Source organism: Adiantum capillus-veneris, chromosome 8, assembly GCF_014529385.1.
Source record: "Adiantum capillus-veneris isolate H3 chromosome 8, ASM1452938v2, whole genome shotgun sequence".
Classification (NCBI taxonomy): Eukaryota; Viridiplantae; Streptophyta; class Polypodiopsida; order Polypodiales; family Pteridaceae; genus Adiantum; species Adiantum capillus-veneris.
In genome coordinates this window covers 89227183-89248124 of record NC_140938.1, presented here as the reverse complement: position 1 = coordinate 89248124, position 20942 = coordinate 89227183, and the positions used below count along the sequence as shown (strand labels likewise).

The window sequence follows — 20942 nt, the reverse complement described above, 5'->3', positions numbered from 1 at the left end:
AAGGCTAGATTGGTTGCTAAAGGCTTGAAGTAGAAGAAAGGCATAGATTTTGACAAGATTTTTTCTCTAGTAGTCAAGGTGACTACACTACATCTTGTGCTTGGTTTAGTAGCCATTGAGGACATGGAATTGGTCTAAATCTTCATGGGGATCTTGAAGAAGATGTCTACATGAAGTAGCCAGCAGGTTTTAAGATAAAGCCTAAGAAGCCAACAAGGGCAGACTTGGTGTGTAGACTCAAGAAATCTTTGTTTGATAAGTTAATTCAATCCCAAGGTTATATAAGGAGCCAAGAGGATCACTGCTTATACACAAGGAGGTTGAACGATGGTTCCCTCATCATTCTCATCTTGTACGTGGATGATATGCTTATAGCTAGGAAGTCTAAAGATGAGATTGCACTTCTCAAGGATGCCTTAAGCAAGCAGTTTTCCATGAAATATTTAGGTGATGCACATCATTTTCTTGGTATGCGTATCAAGAGAGATTGTAAGCGTGGAATACTTGAACTATCACGGGAAGAGTATATTCACAAGGTCTTGCAATATTTCAACATGCAAGGGGGGAAAGCATTGAGTACCCCAATGGCTGCATATGTAAAACTTAGCAAGAATGATTGCCCCAAATTGGATGTTGAAAAGGCAGAGATGGAAAAGGTGCCATATTCTTTGGTAGTTGGAAGTCTTATGTTTGCCATGGTTAGCACTAGACCAAATATTGCATTTGCACTGGGAGTGGTCGGCAGGTATATGTCAAATCTAGGCATAAAGAATGGGGAAGCACTGAAACACATCTTGAGATACATCAAGGGTTCAGCCAGTAAGTACTTATGCTTTGGGAATAATGATGCATCCATAGTTGGATACATTGATTCAGATTATGCGGGTTGTGTGGACACTAGGAGATCCACATCTGGCTATGTTTTCTTGTTTGTTGGAGTGACAGTCTCTTGGAGATCATGTCTCCAAAATTTCACTTCGTCTTCCACCATTGAGGCTGAGTATGCTGCAGTTTCTAGTGCTAGCAAGGAAGCTGTAAGTACTTATGCTTTGGGAATAATGATGCATCCATAGTTGGATACATTGATTCAGATTATGCGGGTTGTGTGGACACTAGGAGATCCACATCTGGCTATGTTTTCTTGTTTGTTGGAGTGACAGTCTCTTGGAGATCATGTCTCCAAAATTTCACTTCGTCTTCCACCATTGAGGCTGAGTATGCTGCAGTTTCTAGTGCTAGCAAGGAAGCTGTATGATTATCTTGTCTAGAGGGATACCTTGGTATACACTAGAATCCAGTGTTACATTGTGATAGCCAGAGTGTGATTGCATTAGCAAAGAACCCCGTGTTTCATTCCAAGTCAAAACACATCGAGGTCAGTATCATGTGATACGGGATATTTTGGCTAGCAAACACATTGAGTTAGCCAAAGTCCACACGGATGACAACCCTACAGATGCTCCTACAAAGAGCTTAGCCACTTAGTGGTTCGTACATTGCATTGAGATGATGGGCGTAGGGTGAAGCCTCATGATGCTTCACAATAGTATAGATTTGTACTATAGGTCACTTAGACCACTATGGCCTTCAAGTGGGAGATTGTAACGATGCAGGCCATACTGGATGGGCAACGAGCGTCACCCATCTCTAACTCTAACCTTATTCTTTAATACATAAAGAAATAAGGATCATTGTTGTATTACCCACTTTAGCTCCACCCACACCAAGCGTGCACTCTCACGCATCCGCTCCGCCTCACATGAATGTATGTAAAAACATGCAATCATTTGTGCTTCGACAACTCTGAGTAGGGTTCATATTATTTGTAATAGTGCATTTGCTCCCCATCACTGTATTTGTACAACCCTACGTTGGTATTGTTCATGTTGATTCGTTTTGCTTCATTCACATGCCTTATTTTGGCATTTGGCTTGTCCACCAACTTAGGTGGCTCATCTTTCGAATCTATGTCAACTTTGCCTTTTGTGCCTATTATTCCCCATTTGTCCACAATATAGGGATTTTGCGTAACTAGATACATTGTTCCCTCATCATCAAACCATCGATCACCACTATAGTCAACACACACTAGATCCTTAAACTCACTAGGCCTTTCCTAATTTCACATAGTGTTGATCCATGCCATCCTTGTAGATCTTTGCACTTTGGTCGTTCTTGAATTGATATTTTAAGTGAAACAATTTCATTTTGGCTGGGATGGTCCAGTTCCCATTTTCAGTTCCTCCTTAAAACTCACCTTGTTGAATCCCTCAGCCACGTAGGTGTAAGATCTCTCCAATTATGTATCAGAAAAACTTTCCTCAATGATTGGCTCTAAGGGATCCAATGGTCCCTGATTCACACTCTCTTCAATATTGCTCACTTGGTATCCGACGGCCAGGTTTCTAATTGGGTAAAACCTACCTGATCTCAAACACATCAGGAAATAAGCACTCTTGCAAAACCCTAACATGTTACCTCTTTGGTCACTTCCAAATTCCCAACTTGGAATCACCTCAAGATGTAATGTTTTAATAATCTGGACAACAAACACTCGATGGCTACTATGAGCTTACAGCCACTCTGTTAGTCCAAAATCCTTGAATCTATCAAACAATCACACTTTTAGTACAAAAACTATCTTGGCTTGCAGAATCCTTTAATGATGTCCAAATCCAATTATGAAAAGACCTTTGTACTTCTTATGACTACATCTAGCTACGGTTTCACTTTGGTTTCAATCTGTTATAGTAAAACATGGATCGTGATCCATGTACCTCAGTGGTCAATCTCGACTTTGCAGATCACGATCCATGTACCTCAGTGGTCAAACCCGACTTTGTGGTTTTTCACCTTGAACTATTTTTGGCCCTTTTGGCCTACTTTTGAATTCTTTTTAGCAATTTTATTTTGGGAAGTATGTTTCTATATGTATGTGCTACAGTCTGCATAGGTCTCTATCCAAAATCTCAGATGGGGGACATGGATCGGTATCCATGTTCCATCTCTTCTGGTAGACTCTATTTTTTGGAGCCTATTCCCAAAATCTTTTTTGATTTGGATAAGTAAAAGTAGAAAAGTCCCAAATTTTGTTCAAGTGGACTAAATCTAGGTGTTTTCCTCCAATTTCCTTCTTTTGAGTTATTTTTTATCTCAATTTGATCCCAAACATTGGTTTCAGTTAATCAAAATCAAAATTTATCAATTGGTCTCAGTTTTGCATTGGTCAGCCTGTGGGGGGAATCGATTGCAATCCACCTTCCACCATAGAATTTACTCAAAGTTTCAGCTTTGCTTCTGATAAGTTTTCTGAGATCCTTTGGCACCCTCTTTTTGGTTTTTAATCAGCTTTCACGTCTCTACCATCAAATTTTCAATATTTCAAAGTTATGGTCTTCTTTGCCAAAGTATGATTTTTGGCACTTTTTGCCTGATCGTTTTAGCCCAATTTGATGGTGTTAAATCCTACTTACCCTACTCCTATGTGTTGAAAAGAAACATGGGAAAAAATGAACAAAACAATGCAAATAAAAATCGTAATGGAAAATGGAACACCACTTTCAAAGCATTGAGAAAATTTGAAGAATTAAATTCCTTTGGCTATATCACTCACAACTCACTTTACCCTTCAAGAATAGATCTAGCCATCCCTCGACTCTAGACGCTATCAAGCACTAAAACCACATAGGTGCTTTGCTACTAACTTGTATGGAATCTCTGGATCCCAAAAACTCTAGATACGCACTAGGTCACTCACCACCTAAGGATCATTCCCTAGCAACGATGCCAATGTTAGCGGGTCCCTGTGACGGACATCTTGGATGGGGCACGGAGACTCTTTGAGGGTGTCAATCCTCAAGAACTAAACCTAACAAGAAGACATGGCAAGATCTCTAAGCAAATCACCAACTCAAGGATAACAAAATATGCATATGTCATATCTCACTCCTCTCGATCATCACACCATTTCAATGACTAATCAAATTTGGATAGCCACGAAACTTTAAGGGAAGCTATACTAGGTGTAAGGGGACAAATCTACAACGTCTGACAAGGTACAAAAATTACGATCCATCATTTACTAGGTTATAAAAATTGCCACAAAACTATTCAAATAGGTCTCCCTAGGTCTAATAACACTCTCTTATGGTCAAAATGCCATAAAACAATGATTTACACACTCAAAACTGAAGATAGGGCTCACCGATGCAAGATCACAAACCACAAAAGAACAAGTACAATTTATCAAAATTTGGCTCTGAATTGTGTCTTTGACTAGGAGGGTGCTTGTAAGTTGTACTCATTAAACAAACTTGAAGAGATATTTGGCTACATTTTTCCATTGTAATTCTTCTTATTTTTGTGCATGGATTCACACACATGTATGAAGTTTTAAACAAATGTTTGGCTACCTTAAAAAAACAATATTCCATTATTTGCTGCTATCAATTGTTCATTTTTTCCTTTCCACTTTTGTACACACATGCATAGTAAAAGAGTTACAAACGAGATGCCTTTGTGGATTTTGCCAAATCATGTATACCTATATTAATATTACAAAGGCATACCTGAGCCTACACCTGGCTAGATTTCCATGCAGCCATAACCTCTCGCCTCTAAGTGCTAGCACGCCTCTAACTGCCAGCTTTACATCTGGCTTGCTACCTTAGTAAGAGCGAGACTTTGGTTGCATAGTGATCTGTCACATCATTTGAAATGCTACCTTCCCATTGGCCTTGAGTTGAGCATGTATTGAGCCTCGAGCTCTGAATCCAGCCTCGCAACCCAAGACCATCGCATATCCCCAACCAACTCTTTATATTCCAGCACTAAAGAGGAGAAGCTCTCTATATATAAGAATCAAACCAATGCTACCTTCATTTCTTTCCTCAGTCAGAATCGTTATATCGGTTACCTTAGACTTCTCTACAGGTATGATATATTGATGTGTTGTTATCCCACACACACACACACACACACACACACACACACACACACACACACACACATACATACACACTAATGTATGACGTCATTTTGTGGTGTGCAGGTCTTATTGTAGGACATGCTCTCTCTCTCTCTCTCTCTCTCTCTCTCTCTCTCTCTCTCCCCCCCCAATCCTGGCTGCATGTTTCATTATTGCAACAATTGAATAGGATGGATGTCCAACACCCCCCTTCCCCCCCGCTTCAAAGATCAAGAGTGCCCTGCCGTGAGCGAATGTATGTGCCTTGAGTACGAGCAAGCAACTCTCTCTCATTCAAGTCCAAGCGACAAAACATCCAAGCCTCAATGATGCAGCTTCTATCTCAAGTTGTAGGTAGGGCATACCACCTCGAGCCCGAGTGAATATTCTACTTTCTCTCTCTATCATGGTCTCTTTGTCTTTCATGCCTTCTCATGTTGGTCTCCATCATCATGTCCATCATGTCTACTGAAATCTCCATCATCATCTCTTTAATGCTCAAGCTTATAGCTTACACTCATGCTTACAGCTAAGGGATGATCACTCCTCCCATTGCCCTTTCCACTTCTACATTGAAGACGCGGATGACGAGCTGGCTGAAGAGTGCATCGCATAGTATGAACTGCCACCCTCGAAGAGCGCATGCACTGAAGGAGTTACAGTGCCATGGGATGCCAATGCAATAGTAGTGGCTAGGTGCCCTCAAGTACCACACATACTCAAGGATTCAAAGTACTATGGACTCCCAATGCTATAGCCAAGAGTCAAAATGCCATTTATGCCTCCCTTGAATTGTGAGAGTTAATTTTAATTTGTTTACCGACATAAAGGTACGAAACCAAAACAATTGAAAACTTGGAGAATCATGCTCATTGCGAAGAATCCATTGGTCCAAATGAGGGCTGTAATTGGTGTTAGAAGATGAGCATATGTAAATGACGAGTCGATAGTCAAGGGTCGATGTCCTATACTAGTGTACCGGGCATATAAAGATCCTTGAAGTCTTGCATTTGAGTTTATTTACACTTGTCACTCCACAATATAAGAGCTATAATCCTTGATTGGGTTAAAATAGCTTTTATATACTGAATTGGTTGCATGGGTGGGCTACAATCCTTCACTGGGTACAAGTAGTCCTCAATTGATTGATTATATTGAAGATTTATTTGCGTTAGTTCATGCATTGGTTTATACAGAGAGTGCATTATGTATTACGATAGATTATTGGTGCATGAAATGACCAATCATATATTTTATTGCTTTCGTTTGTTTTTTTGTAGCAATTGAAATTAGATGTGTCTTATTGTTTGCAAATCAAAGTGGACATGTAAATAATCATGATAATAATAATTGTATAAAGAGATTTATAGAATTGTTATAGTTATTATGCCATGCATAGACTACATTGCAATGTGTATGGTTGCTCACAATATAGGTGATAGATATGTGGATTGACTAGCGTGCATTGAAAATCTCATATTGTGCATCATAGTTACTTTCATATTGAATGGTTTTTAAATTATAATATATATTGAAAATAAGAAAAATATTTTAAAAACTGAACATCTTGTTCTTTTGTCTTCAGTTTTAATTTAAAAGCAATGAAGCAAAATGTGGGCACAAGTGGTACGAAGAAGCCAAAGAATAAAAAAGCTCCTTGCAAAGAGTGGGATTATGCTCACAACATATGCGGTCGATATATGGAGTGGAATGTAAATTTTGTCACACAACAAAATCAGGCGTATTAGGGATCATTTTCTGGGTAGCGCTAAAAATAGTTGTAAGAAATGTGAACATCCTCAGGCACCTGCAGTAGCAAAGCATTTGAGATAAGAGCTCGTCAAAAAGGGTGGCAAGAGACAATAGATATATAGCTCTGTGGCTTCGAGTCAAGAGTTCCCAGAGCCAAATATTAACTCCGCAAATCCTGTAGTGATGCCAACTAACCTTGGAGAACAACCTGCACAAGGAGAGGCAATTCCAAACAGTGTTCCTTTTAAACATCACAATGAAGGTGGACTTTTTCAAATGCGTAAAAAATCATTACATCAAACCTTTCGAGTGAGTCTCTAGAAGAAGCATAAACTACACTCGCCAAAGCAATATTCTTTACTAGAAGTGCTTTGGTCATGGTAGACAGCAATCATTGGAAGGCTGCTTGGAAGCAAATCGGTGAGTTTGGTCCAGGATTTTCAGCTCCTTCTTATCACACGATAAGAAATGTTTTCTTGGACAAATGTTACATCGAAGTCAAAGAGCGTGTTGGCAAAATAATACTTGGGAATATTTCGCTTTTAGGATGTACGATTGTGAGTGATGACCGCTCAAATGTTTAGAGAAGACCGCTGATCAATGTAATATGTTGGTTTGTCCAAGGGGAGAAACGTTTATAAAGGCGATTGATAGTTCTGGTGCAATTAAAAGTGGCAAATACATTTCTGAGGTCTTGATTAATGTAATTAAAGAAATTGGTGTTGAACATGTCGTTCAAGTAGTCATGGACAACACAAAGAATTGTAAAAAACCAGTAAATTAATAAAGAAGTGCTTTCCATACATTTTAGCCAATGGTTGTAATACACACAGCTTGAACTTGGTGCTGAAAGATTGGTACACTAGCGAAGAAACCACATGGTTTGCCAAAATAATTGATACAACACGTCAGGTTGTGAAATTTATCTTGAAACGACAAAGCGTGCTCGATTTGTATAGGATGCACATGTCAGTGATGCTGAAGCTTCCTGCTGAAACTCGGTTCTGCACACACTTTTATACCTTGGAATCACTTCTCCGTAATAAATGCACTGTGATTGACACGTTCAATTGCGCGGCCTTTAATGAATGGCAGCTTGAGCAAAAAGAAAAAGTGAAAGATAAAATGACATGTCTATGTGGCAATGTAAACAAGGTTGCTTGATGGAGGAGTGTAATGGATGCATACCATGTAATGATGCCCGTTATGTTCGCGATCTACAATCTTGATCAAAGGGCGCCAAACTTAGGCAAAGTGTGGATGACATGGTGGTCAGTCCAACAGAGTCTTGAAAATCTTGAAGAGCTGAAAGAGTCTGTAGTAGAGAAGGAGTGGCGATTACCATTCTCTGGCAAACAGCAAAAATTTTGTCTAAGTATTTTCATGCAAGGTGGAAGAGCGCTCATAGTCCACTCCATAGCGTTGCTTATATGCTCGATCCAGAGTATTGGAATTTAGATCTGATGTCCAATACAGAGGTGGTAAGCAATTTCTATCACGTAGTTAACACGTTCTACTCCAACATTCAGGACCGAATTGATTGCATCAAAGAAATGAGTGCATTTAGATTAAAAGAAGGTCCTTTTGATTTTGTACAGGTAATGGCAAAAGAGCAACTTGCATGGAAGTGGTGGATAATGAATGGTGGAGAGCGTTACTCTACCTTACGTCCCCTTGCAATGAAAGTACTCACACAATGTGCAGCAAACTCAAGTTCAGAGAGAAACTGGAGTATGTACAAGTATGTTCACAGCACTATTCGTAACAAACTATTAGAAGACAGAGCAGAAAAATTAGTGTATATGTTTTGCAATGAAAAGATATTGAATCACATTGAAATTGCTGGCTACAAGGAGGAAATGCCAACCTGGTTGTATGATTGTCAAAGCGAAGATGAAGAAGAGTTCAATGTTGGTGTATCTCAATGCACTGTAGACAAAATAGAAGAGGATTTGATAATAGATGTGGAGGTTGAATTACAAGGAGAACCACAACACTCAGACTTAGAACCAGATAACAACTCAATTGATTCAATATAGCTTGAGAGTAGAACGAGTAAATGTCAAAAACCATTGTAAAAGACCTTGTATTCAAATGTGTTTTGAGTAATTACAATGCTTCATATTCGTGATAGTACATAGTTTGTCAATCTCAATTGTGTTTCCCTGAAGCAGCATCTTGCTCATCAAACAGATTTCTAATTGTGCTAGGGGTATTGGGCGTGCTTGCTTGAATTTATATTCGTTTGCCATGCCAAATGTAATATGTTTTCCTTGTGGAATATCTTGTGAACAGATTGCGCATCGACTACTATTTTGCATCAAACGAATAAGACAAACTAAATGATAATAATGACCACATGTCAATGTATAATATCCACTCCATCCATCAAAATTCTTGTAGCAAACTGGACATTGGGAAGATGAGGATGCATCTGAAGTAGACAAGGGACCAACTCTGGATGCATGACAAGGTGGTTGATGTGTGTCCCTTGTATAGGTGTTGGATTAACTCACTGTGTCAGATTTTGAACGTCCTGACTTAATCGGTGAATGCTTTTCTCCATCCGGACTTGTGAGGGTTGGGGTGTCTAGGTGGCTATAGAAAGCCGTGTTATTTCTGCATCTTTCTCTGCCAATTGTGTCGTGTAAATATCCTTCTCTCTTTTTAACTTTAGGTTGGCGCCTTCCACTATCAATGCCAGCTCATCTCTGGTGAAAGTGGCATAACTCTCCCTTAAATAATGAGTGGCAACAGTTGTCTCCTTTGACGAGAAGTCTATTGGTCGTTGTTGCACAAAGTGAACATATAACATTTTTGCAAAATATAGCGCACAATCTGCAATGTGCAGGGGATGGTCATAAACCTCCAAATAAATCCTCTCAGTGTTATCTTTGATCGCATCATGATTGCACTTCAAAACCTTCCACCTTCCTTTCTTGATCTTTGCGTCCTCACATGGCCACATTGTCTTGATCATGTCCTTTGTCACATCTTTATTGATTCTTTCCATTGCATATGGTTTGGATTTGCCCACTTTGAGAGTCGGCGAGCAGTACGCGTCGCTTGTTGTGCCGACATGCCGTGTGCCAGAGACTTCATGCGCTGGAATGCAGTGACGGCCGCTTGTTGTTGATCATCAGGTAGTGATTGGGTGCCAATATTTTGTTCTTCATCGACCATTTTCTCTCAGAGTTGCAGTCAACAGATAGACAACTATTCAATATCATTGGCAAATATATATTCTCACTCATTGGGACACTGCGCAGAATCCACTAAATCAAACGTAGACATATGTATATCATAGAAATGTTTTTAAATCGGATAAAATGATGGTGTAAGTTCAACCAGTGGACATTGGACAGGGTTAGGGTCTTTCTTTAAATGTTCTTTGAAAAATATCAACACGTCAGAAGCATTCCTTCTTTGGTCCTGCTCTTTTAACTTCATCCAACAATCTACTTTAATTCGAATAGCCCTCATAATATCTTCGTTCGGGTGGTGAAATAATTAAACTTTTCTGGCTACACTCCAAAAATCTGCCAAGAGAGAATGGCTAGGGTTTTGTAAGTAGACAGCTGATTTAGGCTTATTTCAACATTGGGTCTTTCATGTCAAAAAGAGAGAGAGAGAGAGAGAGAGAGAGAGAGAGAGAGAGAGAGAGAGAGAGAGAGAGAGAGAGAGAGAGAGAGAGAGAGATCACGGGTTCGTCTTCCGTGACTACTGTCAAGCTTGTTCTGCAATACATGAGGGCGATGAGCTTCCTCGCCGGCCATGGCAGCAGCAGCGTGACGGTTGAGCTTGACGAGCTTTCACAATGTCAACGGTCCTGACTTCTCCACTCGGCATCGAGTTCCACGGAAGGGTGTGCATGCAAACTTGACCCTCAATAGGCTAGCTAATTAGCTTCTATGGCGGCTTGGCATTATCCGAGTTATGAGCTCTCTCTCTCTCTCTCACACACACACACACACACCAACACACACACACACACACACTTAGTAAGTGCCTCTCTCTTTCACCTCTCACATCCTTAGCCTCTTTCATAGAATTAACTCTCTCAAGAAGTCCGCGCCAGCACAGACTACTTTAGAGAGTTTTTTTTTAAGGAGAGAGTCAGTTCACATGCTTATAATCATCGGCACCCTCTCAGTGCCTACGTCGTCGCTCACTTCTTTGCTCACATTAGGCACAATAGTGCAAAAGAGTGCAATTACTATGAAGGTAACGAGCAATAAAATCATGACCTATTATTCAAGAGGGAAATGGAATAACCAATCTAGCACACTCGGGTGATATAAAGGTTATAGCATTTTCCTCTTTTTATGACCCCCCCTCCCCCCCCCGGCCCGAGAAGAAGAGAATTTTAATGCCATAGGAAACTATCCCAAGAGACCTTAAAGATCTATCCAACGAAGAGAGTTGAAGTCAAGATTTAAGTGGGAGAATGTGCAAGTTGAAGAGAAAGCGGAAAAAGATAAGGCGGAGAAAAAAGTAGATGTAGTCAGCTCTGATCTCTCGAAGTGCAAAGATTTTTTTATGGAGATTCTCCAAGCTCGACATTTTGTTGTAAAGATGTTTTGTATTAGCTCAAAACAGATTGCTTCTTGTTTTAATGATTTTCACAGTCTCTCTCTCTCTCTATCTATCTATCTCTCTCTCTCTCTATCTATCTCTCTCTCTCTCTATCTATCTCTCTCTCTCTCTCTCTCTCTCTCTCTATATATATATATATATATATATATATAGAGAGAGAGAGAGAGAGAGAGAGAGAGAAACATAGAGAGAGAGAGATAGATAGAGAGAGAGAGAAACACTGGTTGCGTTCTTCCTGGTGGTTGGACATGGCAGCTCTTGGTTTGGAAAGTCCCTATGGTGTGCAAAACAGTGCGTTGTTGATACAATGCAATTCTTTCCCTCATCCATCTAGCAAGATCTCCATACCACCTTATCTTGAATAGACACAATCTCAAAAGATATTGAATTTTGCCACAAAAAAATATGACCATCCTGACATCTACTAGATTTTTTCAAAGAATGATCCAAAATGGAAGGGAGCCACATCTTCAATCTTTGTGAAAGAAGTTGTTCAATTGATGCATGAAGCGGGATGTGATGTGCAATTTGGATGCCAACCTCATATTATGAAGGCCAAAGTTGAGTCTCCATAAGGAGGCCATAAAGTTGAACTTCTATGAGCTGCTTGGCATAGATTTTTCAGTAGTTAATATGAAGGCCAGTACCCATGACAAGGTGGATAGCTTAGGAGAGAATAGTAGCATTGCTGCCCACAATGTTGTGTTATTGACGAAGGAATAAGCAAACAAATGTATAGTAAGGGTTTGTAGGCTTTAATGGCTATTCATGTTTACCAATTAATTATTGATTAAACACTTATTGTGTGTGTGTGTGTGTGTGTGTGTGTGTGTGTGTGAGAGAGAGAGAGAGAGAGAGAGAGAGAGAGAGAGAGAGAGAGAGAGAGAGTGAGGTTAGCACCATAAGAGACTAGCAATGGTGCTGACGTTTATTGTTTGAGTTTAGAGAAAGCTCTTTCTAGAGAAGAAGTATACATATACTTGAGCAAGTCGCTTAATAAATTTGCTCGGTTTTGAGCTTGCTCGGATAAGTTCGCTCGATGTTTGGTAGAACTCGAGAAGATGGCAAGCTTAGCATTGAAGCATGGCTCTTGGTTGGATATGCATTCCATATCCAAGAGTGTTGGTGTAGGCTCTCAACTTCTCAACTAGCTTGGAGAAGGAGGAGATGGGGCTCTTGTACTTTTTGCACTTCACACAATGAGAGTGCGTGTGAGTGCGTGTGTGGGAGAGTATACCCCCCAAGCAACCCCCTTTCTTGCTTTGGTTGCCCACCCCTTGTAGCTCATGCTTGAAGCTCATTGGACCCCTCAAGTCCTAGCCAATCACATGCAAGAGGCATATCAAGCAAAAGGGTAGTCTTGGGACAAGTGTCCCCCTTTCCCCTTTGAGAGAGAGGACTTGATAAATAAAAAACAATTATTCGAATCAACTAAATTATCATTGGACCCCTTGAGAGGCCAAACAATAGGATTTAGGCACGCCATGAGGGCAACATGGGTAGGGGCTTGACATGTGTCCTTGCTGTCTCTTGAGGCTTGGGCTTACCTTGTGTGTGTGTGTGTGTGTTCTCTCTCATCCCCTAGCTTTAGGGCTCGCCCCCTCATGAGTAGGGAATATGTTGACTTTTGGAACACCAGCACCTTAGTCAACAAGCACGACAAAGCACCTCAAGCTTGGGTAGTGTTTCCACAAGCACCTCAAGCTCCCTAGTCGGCAAAACGACATTTGCATCCATCTAGCATCTTCAAAATGATAATTTTTGAACTTAATAAGATATTGTCGGATAATCTTATTATGTCGTAGTACCTTGTCTTCATGCCGAAGGATAGCTTCGGGTTGTAACACCTCTTTTTGGTCTTCATTTTTGGGAGGGCCTTTATTAATTGGTCACTCGGTGGCTCTCCTTTGTAGGGCTTAAGTAGGGTCACATGAAAAGCATTCTATATGAGCCAATGGTTGGGCAACTTGAGTTGATAAGCCATTTCATTGATTGGCTTCAAGATTTGAAAAGGACCATAGTATCTTTTTGCTAATTTAGCATAATACTTTTGATGGCCCATAGGATTTTTGCTCGTCGTATGCCTCAATCGAGCCTTGGAAAACTTAAGTAAGACCCAATCATTTTCTTTGAACGTTAAGGCCCTTCTGTGCTTGTTAGCAGCAACTTTTTGCCTTTGTTGAGAGATGGATATAACCTCCTTAATCTTTTGAAAAGATTCTTGTAGGTCACGGCTATATTCATCGGTAGCAAAGATCTTCCCATGTAATTTAAGTAGCAAGGGACATTTAGGTCTTCCCTGATTGCAAAAGGTGCTTTTCCCGTAGAAGTATATATTGTACGCAGACTCTACAAGAGGTAAGTACTTTTCCCATTGTGAGCGTTGATCTACTTCTGTAACATAAGTCTTTAGTAGATCGAGTATCGTAAGATTTTCTATCTCACTTTGGCCATCCGTTTGTAGGTGATAGGCCGAAGAGAAATTCAATCTTGTACCTAGATTTTCAAAGAGACCTTTCCAAAAATCACTGGTCATACTAGGATCTTTGTCTGACACGATGGATGTTGGTAATCCATGGTGTTTGAAAATATGAGATATGAAGAGAGTTGCCATTTGGTGTGCCTTAATAGTCTTTTTGACACGGATAAAGTGTGCTTGATTGCTAAACTTGTCAACTACTGTCCATATTTCCATATTCCCATGGATAGACATGGGTAATCCAAAGATAAAATCCATGGATATACTCTCTTATGGTGAATTTGGGATAGGCAATGGCTGGAGTAATCCAAGTTGCTTTCCTCTATCATACTTGGTCTTTTGGCATACCACAAATTTTGAAACATACTCTTGTATGTCCACTTTCATGGTAGGCCAATAGAAATACGTCTCTACTCTTCGGAAAGTAGGTTGAATGCCTCTATGCCCCGCATAGGGAGGAGCATGGGATTCATACATGACTTTCTAACAAGGGAGTGGGTAACACATAACCTATTTCCGTGGAGAAGATAACCATATTGCAAGGTGAATGGTTCCTCGTTCTTTCCCAAAGCAAGGGCTGACATTATGTTTTAAAGTCAGGGCCAGTAGCATACTCATCTATCATAGAAGATAGATCATTGTGAGTAGCTATAGATACCGTATCAACTTTTGGTCATTGTGAAAGTTCGGCCACTTGATTGTGATTACCAGCAATGTGAGAAATATGAAAATAAAATTGCAAAAGAAAATTTATCCACCTCATTTGTTTGTCAAAAAGCTTGGTTTGCGTCATGTACTTGAGACTTTGGTGGTATGTTCGTAAAATGAATGGAGTCCCCAATAAATAGTGCTTCCATGTGTCTAGGACATGTAGAACAACTAAAAGCTCTTTCTCATAAATGCCCAAGACCCATTCATCCATATTGAGCCTTCAGCTCTCATATGCTATGGCATGCCCTTCTTGAAGCAAGACTACTCCAAGGCAATCAAAACAAGCATCACATTGGACCTCAAATAGCTTTGAGAGATCCGGAAGCATGAGGACTGGTTGGGAGGTAAGCTTCTCTTTGAGCTTTTCAAAAGCATTTTTCTCCTTGGCAGTCCATGAATACTTAACGTTCTCCTTTGTTAAGTCATGTAATGGTCCTACTATTTGAGAGAATTTTGCTATGAAGCGTCTATAGTATGCACACATACCAATAAATCTTCTCAACTCATGTAGATTCCTTGGATTAGGCCATGCTTTTATTACCTCCAACTTTGATGGATCCATTTGGATACCATCTTGAGAGATAATATGCCCTAAGTATTGAGTCTCTTGAAGGAAAAATTTGCTTTTCTTTTGATTGAGAAAGAGCTTGTTCTCCCTTAGTGCTTGAAAAATCACCTGGAGATGTTGCTTGTGCTCCTCCCAAGGACTTGGAGTAGATGATGATATCATCAACAGTGAATTTGCGATAGGGTCTAAATATTTTCTCCATTAGACAATTGAATGTGGTTGGTGCATTAGTCAAGCCAAAAGGCATGACTAGAAAAGGTGCCGTAAAACATTGCCAAATTGATGGATTTCATGTCTTCAGAAGTTAGAACCACCATTATGTCCAAACTATATAAAGACCCTGAGCTAGTCTCAGCTCTTCGAGCCTTCCTCAATGGAGAACTGAAGTTTGGGCTACCACAATTTGCACAGATGGATGGAGCTGGGGAGATGCCAATAGAGGAGGAACACATAGATCCACAACCCAACCTAGATGAGAACCTTGTTATAGAAATACCTGTTAACAGTTGGGACAATACTTTGAGGGTGATGAATCCAATGCGACCATACCAATCACTACCAAGGGATTAATTGTGAAGGGAATCCTTGATGGTGGCGCTGGGGTTAGCATTGTGACTAAAAATTGCTAGGAAACTATGGGAGACCTCACCTTGCGACCACAACCATAGTAGTGAAGATGGCCAATGGGTCTATTGTTAAACCTATTGGGATGCTAGAAGATCTCAAGATCAAGGTCTTTGGACATAAAATAAGGGTTACCTTCATTCTTATGGATTTCTTGAAGCACACTATGGCATCGGAGATGATCTTAGGACGTCCTTTCATGAGGGAAGCAAAAATGGTGCATGACTGGTCTAAAAACCATGTCTACTTGCAGTTCCAAGATTCTGTCATTCGAGTGGATCTTGTGATGGGTCGAGCACATCCTCTAGGAAACAGGTTTATAATTGATCATAGATCTGACACCACAGTTCACTCGGCCCCATTGCAGTATTGTTACACGTGTAAAGCGGACGCTGATGTTGGGGAAGATTCTCCTTATATGGATGTACTACATGGGATGACTGAGTCGGACAATGTGGATTGGGTCCACCTAGCAGCAACCATAAACACTTGGGGAAACAAGGGGACGACCTGGGTAACACCTGAGGGGGATGAAATGCCTGTACCTTTAAATATGCTACAAGCAATGCATATAGCTTATGGCAAGACTCATCCTAATATAGCGAAGAAAACATACAAGTGGGTCCCTAAAGCTTCTTTAGCGACCATGGCTAGTACTAAAAAACAGAAGCCTCGTAAGAAACGTCCCACTCGCTCTAAGAAAAGTAAGAAAATGTTGCGTTGGATTCCTAAACGATTATTGGAAGCCCAAGGCTACTATCAAGGAAATGATCAAATGTGGGTGCCAAAACGTAAATTGTGTTCTTACTTGTCACCGGGCCCATGTGAGCTGAATCCTATGGCTCCAAAATGAATCAACGATCGCGGAAAGAAAAAAGTCATAGAATGCTACACACCCGCTCCATAGCTAGTTTGGGTACCAAAGAAAGAACGATTTGTTCCACATAGCTCAGGAACAGGGAAAGCAAATGAAGCTTCTTGCTCTTCATGTAGTTCCTATACGGAAATAGAAGCTTCGATACAACCTCCACCTACCATTGTACATATCCATATAAGCAAGAAAGAGTTTACACCTCCCGTTGTAAGTTCACCACCTACAACGATGTTGCAAATAGAATCATGGGAGAGTACCTTACCACCCTTGCAACTAGATGAAACGCATAGAGCGGTCGAAAACTATTGGTTAAAGCCTTCACCTATAACAACTTGGAACAACTGGTTTCAAAGGGTGACGAGCACATTTCAAACGATATGATCTACCCAAGGAAGGGGGGAATGTTTGCTGAAAATCATCATTCACTCACTCCCCTCTCAACCTTGTTTCCCTGACCTCTCAATCACCAATCTTAGGGAATGTATATATATAAAGCCTTATACTCACAAAAAAAAATAAAAAAATAATGAGCAAGAGCAATTAGCATACGAGTATGCACAATAAAAGTCAAAACATTGACCCAGACCTACACATTCACATCCGGTACATTGAAACAGAAACCTATGCCATAAAACACCTTTGATCCTCATCACTCGAGTGATGGAGGGTAGGTAAGATTAGTACGATAGGAGTGTTTGTGTTTTAGAGTTGAGTGATTAGCAAAGTTCCTTTTTCCCACTGATGTGCCTCCTAGAGGTATTCTTGTGTTTCTTAGTGTGTACAGGAACGTGTTGCTGTGGTTAGGATTTGGACCTTCATGGAATCTTTATCTCGACTCACTCTTCAAATCAAGCACGACCATCAACACAAACAGGTGTTTCTTGTCCATTAGCACGACCCCTTATCTTTTTTGCATCCATGTGTTTGTCTGCTTTAATTGTGATTGGTAGCATAATATCCAGCACATTTTCTTAGTAGCAAACATTTAATTCAATGTAATTTTTTGACATAATCACTTGTCTAGGTTTAAACATCCAAGCAAGTCTGACTAAGCTAGTTTGACCAAGTTGGTTGTTAGAGATCTTCTCTTAATACCATGGGGAATGCCTTCCTAATAATCAATGGTTACTTAGGTTCTTAATCCGATTTAGGCAGCATTGTATGAAAGGTACTAGGGCTTTCTAGTGGGCTTGACCCTATTGACCTTTAGCTTAAGTATTATAAAGGGAGTTTACTAGTGTGATGAGCCTGGGGAGGTGTATCTGTGTTATATGACCCCCCAAAGTTACAAAATTAAAATGCTAAAAGTGAACAAACAAAAAATCAAAGTGCCACATTGTAAAATCTTAAGCTGGAAGAGAAATCTCAGCTTGATTGGGTACTTCACTCACATGTATCGCCTATGGTACTAGAGCCCTAGAGGTTCCCAGTGTGGGCGCTTTTCCTTGAAAAGTAAAAAACCCAAGGCATACAAAATAAGCACACACATTAAAATCGAATCACTGTGAAAAGACTTTGGGGGGTCAAAGAAAAGGTAATTAGTCAGGCGATGATTTCATGAGTAATTCCTTTTATCGTAGCTTAACTACAAGGTCTTCTAGGTATAGCCTCTAGTCAGCCCTCGAACATGAAATACTTGGCTCTCGCGATTAAACAACTTAATTGACCAAAGAAAATTAAGAAGCTTACCCATGGTATTAATAGTCGATCTCTAGTGCCTTTCGATCGTTAAATTAGCGACCCCAGACTTGTTTAATTTTTTTACCTTTACATCTGTTTATGCATTTGATTACATTGCAATTTAATGTTTATTGCTGACAAATTGTTTAAAATTCTGTTACCAATCAATTTGTCTGCCTAAAATTGCATATGCTTTTTAATTGCTTATGAGAATGCAATTACTGTGCCAATGTTGTTTGATTTTGCAGTGACTGAAGAAGGCTACGGACATTTATCTCAAATGCTCTTCCACCTCGACGAACAAGCTTCAACTCAATAGCTTCTGAGGACAGAATCTACATCAGGAAGGGGGGCATGTTAACCCTCACGGCTCACGGACACCCTATCACCTACGACGGACGTTGTAACCTACGGCGGACATTGTATTATTTATTTGGTAGAGTCAGGTACCGGGCTTGTCGGTCCAATAGGAAAAGGGTAAGAGTGATCGCCGATGAGAGGCGCACTCTAACTGGGACATTCAAGGGATTAGTTGGCTAAGCATGGGCGCCCAAGTGTGAATGGGGCGAGCTCATATAAAAGTCAACTAAACCTAAAATTCACTCATTCTCTCATTTGTGCAATAGAAGAGTGCTCTTGTTCCATCTCCATCTCCATCTCCATCTTCTTCTTCTTCACCTCCTTGTGTGTGTGTGTATGTGTGTGTGTGTGTGTGTGTGTGTGTGAGAGAGAGAGAGAGAGAGAGAGAGAGAGAGAGAGAGAGAGAGAGAGAGAGAGAGAGAGAGAGTGTGTGGGTGATCGAGCATTACGAAGGCACGACGGCGGCGGCGAAGCGGTTGAGCGCGGCGAAGCGGCAGCTCCTTCTTCTTCGCGGTGAGGAATCCTCCATGCAGCAAGCGTAGAGCAGTGAGTGACACACCATCGCCTTCTTTGAGCTTACTAGTTTAGGCTTGTTGTGTGCTTGGAGCCATTTGTGGCTCGCACACGGTGTATCGGCAAGTTCCTTGCATTAACACGTGCGACATACGCGCACAGGGATTGAAAGGGTCAAATGGCTTTGTATTTACAATCTGGAAGTGCCATTGCACCCCGGCTTCTGAAACTAGAATAACTACTCATTACAAATGACGTTTATAGACATAATGCGTAGCATTTCATAACTCGCAAAAGATAAGACTTTGGTACGAAACTTGAGTTATGTTGTGTTGTTGACCTGGCGGTCAACACACCCCCCTTCCGCGTTCATGTCGTCCCCGACATGACCTGATTGTCGATGGCGATGTGGTCTTTGCTATTATTTTGGCTTCATCTGTTGCACTGCTTGTAACTTTGTCGAACCACAACAAGAACTATGATCCTTTAGAGCGGACATCTATCATCATAACCATTCATCCTATGAGATCCTCTGATTACTTTTATGTCTGCTCTTCTTCATTGGGGACTTCTTTGTTCCTGTGCAATCATGTTGTTAGTGTTGTCTGCATCTTTGTCATTGTAGGCCATTCTTCGACTCTCCATTGAGGAGAAGTATGCTATGATCTAAAATTGGTGCTCCAATTCATTTGTCAATTGTTTTGAGTAGCATTTCCTTATTGTTGATGTAGAAGGAATATGTACAAGAGGATGGTGATAGGTGTCTTTAGATTAGGTTCTAAAACCTGGATGACCAAAGGGAAAAAACCCGGTGGGAAAAAAATGCCTTTGGTATATGCTCTTATTGGAGTTGAGCAGTTGAACGTGAAGTACATGTTCATGAAAGGTGAGTGCTTGGGTGAAACACGGAAAGAGTGCCTGATGCAAGTGCCAATTATGGGACACTCTATATGCATATGAGAAATTTGTCAACAAAAGCATGCAATGTGAAAGAAGGAGATGATGGGTATTTTCGAGGAATAAATGTAGCACATGTGACATCAAAAGATGTCTCAATAGCTTCCACCTTTCCAAGAAGGGTTTTCGATGTAGAAGTTTCTCCACTCGTATCTCATTGTGCTCAGTATGTGAGTGTCTTTTGGACCTTCTCCTTCACTTCACCAGACTTAAGTACTTAGACTTTGACTCTTTTGCTCACCTATACCAGCATGAGCGACACAACGTAAATATGCTCAACTCTTCCAGCTTGAGCAGTACCTAGAATAGCTAAGACGCTTAGACCACAGAGAATATTACTTGAAGCTTTGGGACTAACACCTCACTCATTTTGTGGCTTAGCTACTCGACTCTGACTTGTATGACTTGTCGGTTGCATGTTGACACTGCTTTGTGACAAGTTCTTCGGCTGTTGTAGTGGCTGTTGAGACATACTTCGTGAAGTTTCATTGTTTTCCTGTACCTTCTTCTCTTTGTAGTGCTCAGGCCTCTCGTCAGTCTTTTCTTCATGTGGATTATGGATTTTTTTTTATTTTTTCTTAATAATAAACAAAGAAAATCTTAAAACAACTCAACAAAAGAAAAATCATTCAAATAGAAATCTAAATGCTATGTACACTATACACATGTCCCTAGGGACTCATATATGGATTTTGTCCCCATACTCCTTTGTAACACTACTATGAGGGCATATACTCTAAACTTCGTCAAAAAATTATCACAATAAAACGCAAAAATTCAATGCATCTCACAAAACATTGCCCTCTAATAGTCATAATGTTAGGTCCGCATTCAGAATGCCTCCCCCCTTCCTATTTGGAGT

The 20942-nt window shown here is 40.5% G+C and overlaps 1 pseudogene; it reads left to right on the top strand.

The window, feature by feature from the left end:
• The first annotated feature begins 11527 nt into the window (after nt 1-11527).
• Nucleotides 11528-12037, top strand: LOC147452527 (2-C-methyl-D-erythritol 2,4-cyclodiphosphate synthase, chloroplastic pseudogene; annotated as a pseudogene).
• Nucleotides 12038-20942: the final 8905 nt, after the last annotated feature.